The sequence below is a fragment of the Ambystoma mexicanum genome, chromosome 5q (genome assembly GCF_040938575.1).
Source record: "Ambystoma mexicanum isolate Mex_15411 chromosome 5q, UKY_AmexF1_1, whole genome shotgun sequence".
Classification (NCBI taxonomy): domain Eukaryota; kingdom Metazoa; phylum Chordata; class Amphibia; order Caudata; family Ambystomatidae; genus Ambystoma; species Ambystoma mexicanum.
Genome location: NC_090933.1, coordinates 875,833,226 through 875,847,973, shown reverse-complemented (window position 1 = coordinate 875,847,973; position 14,748 = coordinate 875,833,226). Strand labels below are relative to the sequence as shown.

The 14,748-nt window shown below is 49.6% G+C and overlaps 1 protein-coding gene across 3 annotated transcripts in view; it reads left to right on the top strand.

Moving 5' to 3' along the window:
• RAD54B (RAD54 homolog B) overlaps positions 1-14,748 on the top strand; it is a 1,336,679-nt gene that overhangs the window by 1,173,121 nt on the left and 148,810 nt on the right. The gene's annotated exons all lie outside the window — the stretch shown is intronic.

The following is a 14,748-nucleotide window of genomic DNA, read 5'->3' as shown; positions in this document are numbered from 1 at the left end:
CACCAAGAAAATGCACTCTTCAATCAATATTTCACACAGATTAACACCCAAGCTGTGCCAGGTTATAGAGAAATACTAAAGGGGATGTGCAGTAAGCGCTCCGAGGTTCTCTAGGATAACAATAAACTCATCAAGCTTCTAGACAATTAATGACCGGGTCTCTGAAGCTGATCACTTTGCTGGCATTATACAAGTTACTTAACGGAAATAGTCCCAAGGACAATAATCACTGTCTAAGAAGCCAATACATTCATATTAATCACACAAAAGAATGTAACAAAGAGTATAAAACTTAATACACAATCACACTAGACAAGCCGCAAGTAGGAGTCATGATTAAGCACAGAGGGGAACACAAAGGCATTGATACAGCTGCCGGATAGAAAAGCAAACGGCACGCCCCACTCAATAATCATCAAGCAACCAAGAGTGCGGACAGGAAAAATACGAGAGCAAACTCGAAAACCCCCTCGTCCCAGACAGAGAAGGAAATGAAATGAGAAGGAAACCAAGGAAACAAAGCCATGGACGAACACTAAAACCTCCACTGAGAGACGGGAACCAGAACTCAAAAGCAGAATATTGTCCAAGTGGAGCAAGCTCAGAAAAAAGGGGTCACCGCAGTACAGAATATGCCAGAACTGTGGTGTCCAAGAACAGGGGCCCACTGGAATAATGCTGGCTCATGCGAAACAGAGTAAAGGCTGGAAGTAGGAAAACCCTGGAAAGCATAGCAAACCTGCAATAAGGAATCAGGAAAAAGGGGGAGGGGCAGTCTCAACAGGAACATTTCTTAAATGGGGCCATAGCGCTTCCTGATCACTAAATATGCCTCAAGGTCTGGTAGCAAAGTCCAATGCTGGAAAAGGGCTCAATCCATGCCCCTATCGGCGTGAATGAGAGTGAATTGCAACAAGTACAATACAACAAATGAGATATCTGAAACATTTCCTTTTGCAAATTGTAAGATTCTTCGCAATGCACTTGTCTACGTTAGGTCCTTACTAACAATATGAAGCATATTTTAGATGTTAACATGATCAATCGAGGTTACTAATCCTGATCACGCACATGATGAAATACCACCGTGTATTTTGTTCCTCCTTTAATGTAAAAATCTCTCTCAATGTTTTATAATATTCAAAGGCAATAAGAAAAGGATTATGTTATTGTTTTAACACTTTCCTGATCCCACATATGAAAATATATTAGTCATTCATATTCTTGAACATTAAACTATGTATTCCACTTTTAGCCAAATAACATTTTGCAGCACAGGGGCCAAACACAATAATCGAACAATGCGTACACGATTCATGTCAGGAACTCTCCCTTCATTCATTGAAAAAGGGTATTTTCGCAGGCAGCACTTCAAAATGTTACAATATATCAAGGGGGGTTAGCAAAGCTGAGTGCCTTTGATGGAGATGTTGTGTAGCCTGTGTGTTCTTAGTGTGTCAGGCGTTGACTGGCTGATGTGTTCATGGTTCTATGAGCGTATGTTGCTACTCATTTTTTTCTCCATACTTTTTATTGCCATTTCCAAGATCATATCAATATTCCCCTTTAACACCCCATCCCTCCATCCTGCCCGCCCTTTCCCCCACTCTCTCCACCCTATCCCCAACACCAACATGGCAAAACCAGCCTTTATGTGCATTGTCTTCATAACATGACAACTCTCTTAACCTTTTCCATTAAGTCATCCTCCACCTCGTGTTTCTACAGTCTTTAACGCGGTCTTCTCATGTCCTCTCTTTGTCTGCTTCATCTCCTCCCAATTTCCCTGGGCAGCCCCCAAGCATACTCGTCAGGTCCTTACAGGCACTGAGTGGAGCCATCTCCCTGGTTTCGTACCAAGGTTTACCCCAACAGCTGCAGTCTCCTAGGACTTCTAGCAGTTCTCGAGTCTCTTTGCAGATATTGCAAAACGATGTCACAGTCCATCAAGAATTTTTGGTGTTCCGCCTGAATCGTATTGGTTACCCATTCTAGAGCCACAAAGTTCCATATCTTGCCCACTGATTCATGTTCCGTTGGGGCTTCTTTCTGTTTCCGTTTGCGTGCCACTAGTAACATAGCTGCCACCATCAAGATTACAAATGCTTTTGTTTGCGTTCTCGAGGGTAGGTTCTCCAATACTGTGCCCATCTCCAATAATCCTTCCCTCACTGCCCCCCCCCCCTCGTGTTGACTAAAGATCTCAATTGCCACCTTCACCATATCCCAGAACACCTATAGCGTGGGGCATTTCCACCATATATGTTTCCAGGATCCCACCATCCTACATCCCCTCCAGCACAGCTCTGATGTGGATGGGTAGAACTTAAGCAGTTTTTCAGGTGTAAGATGCCATTGGATCATGACTTTGACCCACAATTCCTGTACCTGCATGGCCCTTGTAAGTTTGGGAATGTTTGCCCAAATTGTGCCCATCGTTCCTCCTCCACTTGGTGGTCCATCGCTGTTTCCCATTGGGTCATGTACCCCGATTTTGGAGTCCCCTGCTCCTCCGCCGCGATTTTGTATAATGTTCCCACCAGGTGTTTCTTCCCTGTGTCTGTTTTAACATACCTCTCTAAGGGGGTAAGGTCCTTTGTGGCTGCCGATTTAAACGAAGAGTTCAGGAGCCAATGTCTCAATTGTGAATATCGAAACCTCTCCCCCCCTCTCCCAAGTTGAAATCTTGTTTCTCCAGCATGGGGTCTAGCATAGATTCACATGCTCATGAATATTCCCCGTCGTCAGGCTGGGAATCCTCGGTAAAGAAAAAATCAGTTTGTTTCCTTTCTGAACTGTCTTTCTCCTAATAACCAATCACTGGTCTCTGGGTCATACTGGCCCCAGCCAATGACTGCCCTCTACCTAATCCCCTCCTCTGGCAGCCATCGTCAGATTTTTACTGCACGTTCAAGTGTTGGGAGTCCTCGTGCTATGGCTCTCGAGCTTTTACTGCGTTTTGTGATTTTTCAAAGAGTTTAATCTAATTTTTTCGGTCAATCGAGCCTCAAGCTCCACCGTTTCTACTTCCGATCAACGGGGACCCGTTTCGGAATTTTCTACACCCCTCAAGGGCGAAGTGTTCGTCGAGTTTCGCTTCTTGGAGGATTCCAGAAGATCTTTGAGGCCTACCCCGTGTGGACATGGCCCAGGACAAAGGAAACACGACACCCGGATCAAGCTGTTCAGGAGCTGCCCTGGATGCGGATTGCAGAATGTCTTTGAGGACGAGCATTCTAGATGCCTCTACTGCCTTCACGAAGACAAAATGCACGTGGAGAAGGACTGTGCGTTTTGCAAGAACATGTCGGAACGGACTATGAAGGATCGGCGTATCCGCCTCACCAACTGGCTGGAAGGGAAGAGCCCAGCGGTAGGTGAGAAGAAGAAGAAGTCCGAGCAGTCTTCTAAGTACTTGGAGGGCGCCCCGGCGACAGGGGCCCAACAAAAGGCAAACCACCCTGAGTCCGCGGGCACCGGGAGCGCCGATCGGTCGGGCTCCTCGGCTGCAAGGCAGGGCGCACTTTCACCAACGCCATCAACCACGAGCAAACGCTCTGGCACGGGGAAGAGGAAATTGGAGAACCCGGGTATGCTTCGGGAGAAGTCCCAATCGATCCCGACGTAGACAGCCGAGGGGGAGCGAGGCCGTGACCCTCCCCCCAAGGTGAAGGCCTCGAGCACGTCCAAAGTCGTGAAGGCCTTGATTCATCCAGCTAAGGCCTCTATCAAGGGAGTCGTGGTGGCCCTGGCGAAGCCTGTGGAGGCTACCCCAGTAGAGGTAACCTCAGGGCCCAGAGTTTCCCTGCCACCGCGGAGGGAATCCTCTTTTCAGCCCATCGATAAGACCCCCGTGAAAAACCCATTGGAAATAGAGGGGCCCGTGGCCATCACGGACACAGATACAGCCTCTGAGGAGGAGCAGGCTGGAGTCGCGAAGATCGTGAACAGAAAGTTCGAGGAGGTCCGGTCCCACGGGACGGATCCCGACAAGGCGGACGAAGAAAGCGACGGTGGTGCCGACGAGGGGCTCGTGGTCGAGGAGGATTCCACTCCCCAACAGTCGCACCGTCACAGCCGACACCTGGGCCACAGGACAACTCAGGAGCAATCTTGATGCCGATCCAGGCCTTGTGTACAGCGATAAGGACGAGGTTGCCCTTACCTCCGACGGAAGATCCAGCGGAGCCTGGACTGTTGGGAAGTCCTCCAAGCAAGTGGAGGAGAACTCATCCCTCCCCCGCCCTTCCAGACATCACAGCCTTTGCAGCCTTAATCTCCTTCCCCTGACCCGAGGGATGACACGGGAACAGAGACAGCCACGACGGGGACGGATGACGATGGTGGTGACGACGGGATGGGCCTTCCGTCACCACCTCCTCGGGCCTCCCCACCCGACGAAATTGGCTCCTTCCAAGCCATGATCGCCAGGGCATCCGAGCTCTTCCAGCTCTGCCCCGAAGAACAGAAGAAGGAAGGTTTCCTCTATCAACGGCGTGAGGCCAAAAGGAAGACGGCTCTCTCGGTCCCATTTCTTGATGACATCTGGGATGAGGGGCTTTCGCTTCTGAAGAACCCGTCTACAACTCCTGCCAAGAGAGACCAGTACGAGAAGAAGTACCGAGTCCCGGATTCCGCCCCCATGTGCCTTAGGGCGCAGCCGACCCCGGATTCGGTCGTCTCGGTGGCGGCCAAGAAGAAAGCAGCAGGGGCGATGGCTTTGACTTCCCCGCCGGACAGCGAGGGGAAGAAACTGGACGCCATGGGACAATGGGTCATCTCGTCGGCGGCGACGACGATCAAAGCGGCCAATGTCCTCGCGATTGTGGCCTGCTATGACAGGGAGCTGTGGTTTAAGATCGCTCCTCTGCTGGATTTCCTCCCGGACGACAAGAGGGCTGAGGCCCTGGAGATCTTGCGGGAAGGCGGGGTGGCGTCGGACCACGCCATAACGGTGGCCACGGATGTTTCTGACACCGGTTTCCGCCAGATGGGCAACAGTGTTTGCCTTCGCGGGCGTGGTTGGCTTAAGGCAACGGATTTCCGCCAGGACGTGCAAACCAGAGTTTTGGACATGCCTTTCGATGGGAACAAACTGTTTGGCAAGACAGTGGACGAGTCACTGCAGGCCATCAAGGCCGACACAGAGACGCCCCGGGCCTTGGGAGTTTTGCAGCAACGATGGCCGCCCTTTCGGAACTCCTGAGGCAAGCAAGTTGCCGCCAAAGGATTTGGCAGCGACTCCTCGACATACCGCCAGGGGGCCCGCTCCTCGTCCCAGGAGGCCTACAGAGGACGCGGCAAGTTAGGAGGATCTCTTCGTCGTCGCCAAGGAGGCCAAGGCGGCAAGGCCACTGCCAAGCAGCACTGAACCGGCCGTAGCGTCGGGCCCCCACCTGCGCACCCCAGTGGGAGGCCGGCTGGTGAAGTTTGTCAGCGTGTGGGAGTCCCTCTCCACCGACCGATGGGTGCTGGATGCCCTGGCCCGCGGACACACTCTCGAGTTTCTAAAGAAGTACCCCCGCATCCGCATTCCACCCGTGGCCAGGAAGGAAAATCACGTCCCTCAACTGCTGCTGGAAGTAAGGCGATGCTGAAGAAAGGAGCCATCAAGCTCGTCCCAAAGAGGCTCCGGGGCTCCGGAGTGTACTCACGATACTTCCTTGTAAGAAAGAAGACCGGTGGGTGGCGACCCATCCTGGACCTTCCTCGTTTAAACAAGTACATCAAGTCCCAGAACTTCTGGGTGGTCACCCTCCAGCACGTACTGGGGCAGCTGGAGGAAGGCGACTTCCTGTCGTTGCTGGACTTGGAGGATGCATACTTCCACATCCCCATTCTAAAAGGACACCGAAAGTTTCTCAGATTCGTGGTCCAAGGGCGGCACTACCAGTTCAAGGCCCTTCCCTTCGGATTGAAGTCGGCGCCCAGGGTATTCACCAAGTGCCTAGCACCGGTGGCGTCGCGGCTGCGCCTGCAAGGGATCCACGTCTACCCTCATCTGGACGACTGGCTCATCCGAGCAAGGACAAGAGAACTCGCCGTCGAGCATACAGTGAAGACCGTCCAACTGCTCAGGGATCTGGGATTCTCCATCAATTTCACAAAATCCCACCTGGTTCTGTCACAAGTCGCCCTGTTCCTGGGAGCCAGGCTCGACACAGTGGAGTGAGTGGTCTCCCCGTCGGAGGAAAGGACGAAGGCCATTCTGGGCAAGGTGCAGCGGCTGTCGACCATGGACGTGGCCAAGGTGAGATCCGTCAAGTCCCTTCTCGGCAGGATGTCCTCGTGCATCTACCTCGTGCGCCGGTACAGGCTACGGATGCGTCCACTGCAAGAGTTCCTTGACACCCGTTGGATGCAAGCGGCGGGCAGCTTCGAAGACAGGATCTCGCTCAACGAGACCTTCCGCCAAGCGATCGGGTGGTGGGGCACTCGCGCGCATCTGGCGGCGGGTATGGACTTCCAGACCCCGGCACATCAGGAGACGGTGACGACGGACGCCTCCCTGGAGGGGTGGGGAGCGCACACCGGAGGAGAGGTCACTCCACATCAACGTACTGGAGCTCCGGGCCGTGTTCTGGGCCCTCAGGTTGTTCCGTCAGTCCCTCAAGGGCAAGGTGGTGAGGATCTTCACCGACAACACCACTACAATGTTCTACATCCAGAAGCAGGGAGGTACCAGATCCCCAGCCCTATCCAAGGAAGCACAGGATCTGTAGCACTGGGCCGTCGCCCAGGAGATGTTTCTGGTGCCCTTCCACCTGGCAGGAATAAAGAACACCATCGCCGACTCACTCAGCAGGGAGCTGCGCTCGTGCCACGAGTGGGAACTGCGGTAGGATCAAGTGGATCTGCTATTCCAACGATGGGGCAATACCCAGATCGACCTATTTGCGACGGCGATGAACACCAAGTGTCGGAGGTTCGCCAGCAGGTTTCCCCAACTGGGGAGCATGGGCGATGCCTTCTCATTCCCCTGGGACGGCCTGTTCCTGTATACATTCCCACCGTTGCCGTTGCTGCTGCGACTCATCAATCAACTCAGACGGTCTCGGTGCAGGATGATCCTCGTCGCACCGGTGTGGCCGAGACAGACCTGGTTCCCGGACCTTCTGGACATGTCAGCGTCGTCCCCCCCCAGTCAAACTGCCAACAGATGCGGATCTCCTCGCCAGAGAAGGAGGCGCCATCCACCACCACGACCCGGGTCGTTGAACTTGCAGCCCTGGCTCCTGCAGCACTAGAGTTTGGAGGGTACGATATCCCAGTGGAATGCAAGGAGGTGCTTGCAAAGGCCAGGGCGTCCTCGACTCTCAAGTGCTATGGACATAAGTGGAAGAGGTGCTGTGTATGGTGCAGCGCACAGAAGATTAACCCTCTGCGGATTACAGCTCCCCAGGTCCTGCCGTACCTACTGTCCCTGGCCAAGGCGGGGCTTGCGCACGCCTCCATCAAGATGCACCTAGCGGCGATCTCCCGCTACACCAGAACTCCGGGACGATCATCTCTGTGGTCCCATCGCCTGGTGAAGGAGTTTATGAAAGGACTGTTCCGATAGTTCCTACCGGTGAAGGCTCCAGCCTCGGCGTGGGAACTCAACGTGGTGGTGAGCAGGCTCATGGGGCCGCCATTCGAGCCACTGCATTCGGCGCCGTTGAAGTTCCTGTCGTGGAAGATGGCGTTTCTTGTGGCCATCACCTCTGCACGACGAGTGGGAGAGATCCAGGCCCTCTCCTGTAAACCTCCATGCCTGACTTTCAACAAGACGAGGGTGGTGCTGAGGACACACCCCTCCTTCATGCCCAAGGTGCCGTTGGACTTGCATCTCAACGAGACCTTGGTGTTACCTGTTTTCTTCCCGTCGCCTTTGTCACCGCCTGAGAGGACTTTGCACTCGCTGGATGTAGCTAGAGCGCTGAAGTTCTACGTGGACCGCACGAAGAGCCTTCGGAAGACATCACAACTGTTTGTGAACTTTGGACCTGTGAACCAAGGGAAGGCCCTCTCGAAGGCTTCCATTTTCAGATGGCTCTCCGGCTGCATCATGCACTGTCATCAGTTGGCAAACCGACTGTTTCCCGGCCGTCCGAGAGCCCATTCGACCAGAGCGATCGCTGCTACCACGGCGTTCTTGTTTGGCGTACCCCCGCTGGACATCTACAGGGCTGCTACGTGGAGGTCGACGCACACCTTCACAAGATTCTACTGCGTCGACCAGGATTGCAGGGAGGAGTCCAGGGTCGGCCAGGCAGTGCTGCGCAACCTGTTCGCCTGAAGGTGGGCCTGGTGAGGAGGTCAGAGTTGCTTAATGTTGAGTTGATGAAATGCTTAATGTTGAGCCTTGCCACCTCCCGTGGTTGCGCATGTGTTTACTGCTATGTATTCTTATATTCATGAGCATATGAATCCATGCCAGACCCCATGCTGGAGAAGGAACAAGTTACTTACCTGTAACTGTTGTTCTCCAGCATGGGTCTGGCATGGATTCACATGCGAACCCTCCCTCCTACCCCTCTGTGGCTCTTCACCTGGTCCTACTGCCACTTTACGTGCTACCAAATCTGACGATGGCTGCCAGAGGATGGGCTTAGGTAGAGGGCAGTCACTGGCTGGGGGCAGTATGACCCAGAGACCAGTGATTGGTTATTAGGAGAAAGACAGTCCAGAAATTAAACTGAAACTGATTTTTTCTTTACCGAGGATTCCCAGCCTGACGACGGGGAATATTCATGAGCATGTGCATCCATGCCAGACCCATGCTGGAGAACAACAGTTACAGGTAAGTAACTTGTTCCTTACATTGCTCATATAATTTGATTTCCCCTTTTTTCGAACATGTCCCTTAATTTATGACACCCCAACCTCTTCCATTTGGCAAATGCTCCTTTTTCCTGTCCTGGTGTAAACTGTGGGTTCCTGAATCGGGTCGTTAGCGGGGAGGTTAGCAGGTTGTCCCATGAGTCCCCTACCAGTGCTGTCAAACAGCTTAAATACATATTTTTGGGACAATCTTCTTTAGGCTGCTAGAGCACTTCCCCTTCCTACCACTGCCCTGTCCATCCGGCACCACATGTTTGTGCGCTTGCCCGTGAACCACTCTTGCAACTCTCTGATCTGTGCCACCAGGTAGACCAAAGTTCGGAACTCCCATCCCACCTTAGATAAGTAACTGTACTGAGGCCCTGGGTTTCTTGTGGTTCCAGGTGAAGGCTCCCACCAATTTTCGCAGGTTCCTTAGGAATCCCTGCGGTATTGCCATCGGAAGAGCCATGAAATAGTACATAATCTCGGCCATGGAGGGCCCCAATCCGCCATCAGTTTTTTCACCTGCTCTAGTAATGGTATAAAGTTTGCCCGATAAAGGGAATCGAGTGAGTCCATAATTTGAACCATCAGATAACGCTCCTGTTTCCTGGCCCAGCTTCTGGGCTTGGAAGTGGGCGCAAGTAGACTCAATAGTTCTGATTTGTGTGCGTTAATTTGTGCTGCGGAGCGTGTCTGCGGTGGCTGCTCCATTGCGCTGTCCCTCACCAGAGTGGGCCTCAGTGCCTCCTCTACTGTTCCGTGCTCGCCTCCTGCACTTCTGTGCTCTCAGCGAGTCCTGCCATCGAACCTGCGGTCCAAATTTAGAGTGATGCACGGGTCTCCACGCACCTTGCTCGCATCGTGCCGGTCCGTTAGGTTTTCGGTTTAATTCACTTTCCCCGCCTGGGGAGGGATTCTTACTACTATGCTTTACTTTTGGCGTCTGAGGGGATGAGAGAGCTCAGTCTTTACGTTGCTCTCCTACCGGCGGCCATCTTGCAACTCTGCTACTCATTTTTTTAATACTATTTGTAACTAAGAAATCGATAATGATTTCCTTCTGTACTCTTAAGCTGCCTCTTTTGGAGGAATCTACAATACATCAGTATTTACTCTAATTTGCTCTTTCAGGGGAACAAAACTACTGTTGCTACCTTCTCGACTATTCTATGCAGTCACAACTCTTGACAGCATTTAACGTGTTCAGAACCAAAAAAGCGCAGTAGCAGTGGAAAAACAGATAGACATTTTAGTTATGTCAAAAAAAGAAACTGCACGGATTCAGTGTTTTACAGTTTTATGTATTTGCCAACAAGAAAATACTCTTTAAACTACAAATCTTTATTGTTCCTAAGGTTTCTGAAAGCAAAAGAATTGTTGCTATCCTTTGCCACATAACTCACAACATTGCCGTGTGAGGAAATAAACAAGTCAATCATTGAGACCAATTATATTTTATTGCTCACGTGCAATTGATGTTCGTGAGACTTTGTCTATAATGCAATGTCATCAGGGTTTGTATGTGTGGGATTTATATAAAGTGCAAACCTAGCTGGACAGCAACAGAGCGCTGCACAGTGGGGAGATCCCGAAACGGTTACAGGCCAGGTGTTTCAGCTGATCACTTAGGATACATAATGGAATTCTTCAGCTTAAATGTTTGTAAACCTTTTAATGCAGGAACGTTTGCGATCTGTCATTGTGGTGTACAGTTTCTAGAAGCCTGCGTGTAATCAGCAGAAAGGATTCGATACCATACAAATCATATGCTTGGGTGACAGAAATTGGGTATCTCTGGATCCAAACAAGATTGCTCGATCACAAATGCCCATTAGACAAGCATTTATTATTGGGGTTACAACTAATTGTGTCTCATTTCATGGAAGAGCTCTGTGATTATGTCTGCACAGTAAAAACCTTTCTCATAAAGTGGTCAATAAAATCACCAGAAGTACTACTTACTGATATCAAGATCTAAAAAATCTTGTATTCAGACATAGGGGTCAGGCAACTCACCTTCTACAGTTGGATCTTGACAGATTTAGGGAACCTGTTAACCATATTTGTGAGTTTTGCAGTTCACATGTGGTAATTACCGATACTATCCCTTTTTGGCCAATATTTCACGTGGTGCAGTAGCGATATGATCTGCAACTCTACCCAGTCCATTTCCACCTTCCAAATAGGCATGTACATTGTTTTTTAAAATATTTTTAAAACAATACATATATATTTTTGGAATCAATGAATGCTTTATTTCCAGCATGATGCATACTTTACTGCTGGGAGGGCGGTGAGCCCATCATCACCCCAAGACCCTCAGGTTACTGCACGTTCATTACATTGCGAAGAGCTTGCAAGGCCTACCTTTTCACCACCTATGGTGGTCCCCAGCAAATTATTGTCTTCAACTTGAAGGGATAGAGCATTCCTCACATTAAGGACACCCCTTTTTTCTGATGGGAGTTTTAAAATGTTTGTGTAGAAGTAAAAGTTTCGTCAGTGGTAAATACTGGGGTAGTAAAACCCGGTATTTGAAGTTCCACATGTTTCCACCATGAACACCAGACAAAGTTATTTTTTGTAATGCAATATCTGGAGATACTTTATTTTTGTTGCAACATTTACTCTCATGTCCATGATAATTAGTGGTTTGAGCAATGCACCACTAATCTGTCTGAGCAATGCTCCACTAGCCACACGCGCCCCCTCAATTCTCCACGTGCTCAAAGCTCACTCTCTCACTCGCCACGAGTGAATTATTACTCCACTAATCGGGACTTGGTGGAGCACGCTTTTCCTTCAGTTGTGAATAGATTTTTGGATCCCTTTATCTGAATGTAGTTGTGTTCTAGGATGCTCATAATTTTAAATAATTTTCTGTGGTCAAATTGGAACATAAAGGTGCATGCACCAAGTGGAATCAGTGTGCCCAGCAATGAGCTCTCATTCATCACGCACATTCCTTTTGGCCACATATTTACACCTGGCCTTCATTTCCTCTTTGTTTTGTCTACATTGGTGGCACTGTGTAAGTTAACAGAATATTTATCTTAATCTATGATGCACTTTGCTTATTCCTGGTGCACCACGTTTCCGCTAGCAGAAATCAAGGAAGGCAGTGGGCCATAGAACATATGAGTAAAACCTGCATTTTTATTCCCATTGATGTTTTCTGCTTTGTTATTATGAATCATCATGGTGTCAATTAATAGCCTACTCATGGTCTGAAGGCGTAGGTGGATCCGGCAGGATAGTCTCTGCTAGTGAGAATCCAGGGGGTAATATCAGTGTGCATTTCCAAATCAAGGTTTATTTTCAGATCACATTGCATCCCTAGGCAGTGCTTACAGTGTTTTTCTTGCATGGAAATCGGTGGCCTCTAATTGGGCATAGAATATTTGACGTACACCGGGATTTACGGTTTTGCATTTGTAGTACTCCAATCCCTCTAGACCACACGCACCTTTACACCATAAGTTCTCAAGAGCAACTGCAGGATCCCTAGTGCAATCGCTCGGGTATAGGAGGCTGCAGAATTTACATTGGTAATTGCGTAAATGACACCCAGTGCTTTGAATACGCGTGGCGGAGCAGGACGATTAGGCGCGGCCAGTTCGGCGCGGGCCAATTCGCCGCGACCGATTCGGCGCAGGAGACAATTGGGCGCGCCCAGTTCACGACATTTGGGCGCGGGGATGTTTTGGCGCGGGGGGGGGCGGTGGGAATTGTCATTGTTTTGCGTCGTTCAGTATTTTTTATTGTGAATTGCCCAAAAAAAATAATACAGCATTTGATATGATATGATAGTTTATTTATATAGCGCCATGAAACACATTTTGTATAGGCGCTATATAAATAAACTATCATATCATATCAAATGCTGTATTATTATTTTTTTCTTAGACTGTTCAATCATGGGAGTTAAATATGTAACTTTTGCTGCCCCAGGCACAAGGCCAGTTTGGTCTTGTGGTTAAGTTCCAAGCCTCACAATCTTGCAGGCCATGGTTCGTAGCTGGGCTAAAGCTTTTAATTTGATTGTATTTGCAAAATATCACATTATTTTTATTTAAAAGGGGAAATTAAAGAAAGGTTCAGTTTATCCACAAACCATGGCCTGCAAGACTCTGGGGTAGAGAATTTACCGCAGGGCCACTACCTCCAGCGAATCCCTGTAATCCCTGGTATGGGGAGAGAGGTGGTAGTGGGCAGGTGGTTCGTGGCATCTTGCGGGGGTGGAGGGGAGAGGTGGTATCTGACAGGGGGTTAGAGGTGGTAGTGGGCAGGTGGTGGGAGGTGGTAGGTGATAGTGGGCAGGGGGTGGAGGAGAGAGGGGGTAGCTGGCAGGTGGTGGGAGGTGGTAGTGGGCAGGTGGTGGGAGGAGGGGTTGGTAGTGGGCAGAGGGTTATTTTTTATTGTGAATTGCCCAAATGCTTTATTATTATTTCTTTTTATTAGACTGTTCAATCATGGGGGTTAAATATGTAACTTTTGCAGCCCCAGGAAGAAGGCCAGTTTGGTCTTGTGGATAAGTTCCAAGCCTCACAATCTTGCAGGCCATGGTTCGTGGCTGGGCTAAAGCTTTTAATTTTATTCTATTTGCAAAATATCACATTATTTTTTTTTCAAATAGAATAACATTAAAAGCTTTATCCCAGCCACGAACCATGGCCTGCAAGATTGTGAGGCTTGGAACTTAACCACAAGACCAAACTGGCCTTGTGCCTGAGGCAGCAAAAGTTGCATATTTAACTCGCATAATTGAACAGTCAAATAAAAAAAATAGTAATAAAGCATTTGGGAAATCACAATAAAAAATACTACACTTCACCCCAAATTATTTTCAAATGCAACAAGTTGTCAGGCACAGTTCCTGTCAACGTGCTGCATTTGAAAATAAGTATGCTTTTAAATTTGGCGTGAGGGAGTTTAGATGTGGCTGCAATGTCAGCCACGTCCAAACGTCCCTCGCGCCAAATCGGCGGCGCCAGAAAGGCTCCCGCGCCGAAATGGGGGCGGCGAACTGGCCGCGCCGAACCGGCCCGCGGCGAAACGGCCGCGCCAAAAGGGGGTGTACCCACGCGTGGAACTGTTAATAAACATGATCCTGCAACTTTGGTGCAATGTGTGTCACCTGTGTATCATTTACACTTGTGATTCAGGAGAACTGCAACACCCCATGCCTTGTCATGGGGGGAGACTTTTGCCTTAGTCCTAGATTGAACATTATTTCTTCCACATGGCAATGTGCAGACATCCCTTGTCCTCTGATCTGTCTGTGAATCCTGATGGGCAATGTCTCTAGTTCCAGTGCGATGTTCCCCATCCTTTTTTCCCCACTTGTGATGGGACGATAGCTCTGTGGCAACACGCGGGACTTGGAAGCAAGACCACGCTGTTCAACACAGGTTCGAATCCCGGATCTGTGCTTGAGAACGATCTCGGTATAAAGCACGTTATAAATAACCTGCAATTGCACGATCTGAATGTACAAGGCCTGTTGTTCCTCTCCCCACCCTCTTGCCTTGTTGCGCCTCGAGACACACGTGTGTAGGCGCATGATAAATGCCCAATAAAATAAATACTAGTGCACCACTGTTGGTAGCATTGCAACGATGACATCTAAATTAAGCACATCTTTATTGAGGTACCAAAAAGCCTTAAACACTCATCTTTTTATCAACACTGAACATTCCATCATCTGGCCACAGAGGGCCTTATTGGCAATGATTTAATGGTTGGATTTCAGGTGCACATTCTTAAGCTGGTGCTCTGTACATTCTCATTATTAAAGCCAGGCGTGCAAACCTTACATTGCAAGGCACTGGCCAGGCATAAAAAGTCACCTGCTCCCTCAATTCTCCAAATGCTCACAGCACACTTATTACTCACCAGTGGCAAGTACACATTGTAAAGCCTGCTGAAAGCAATGGTCAT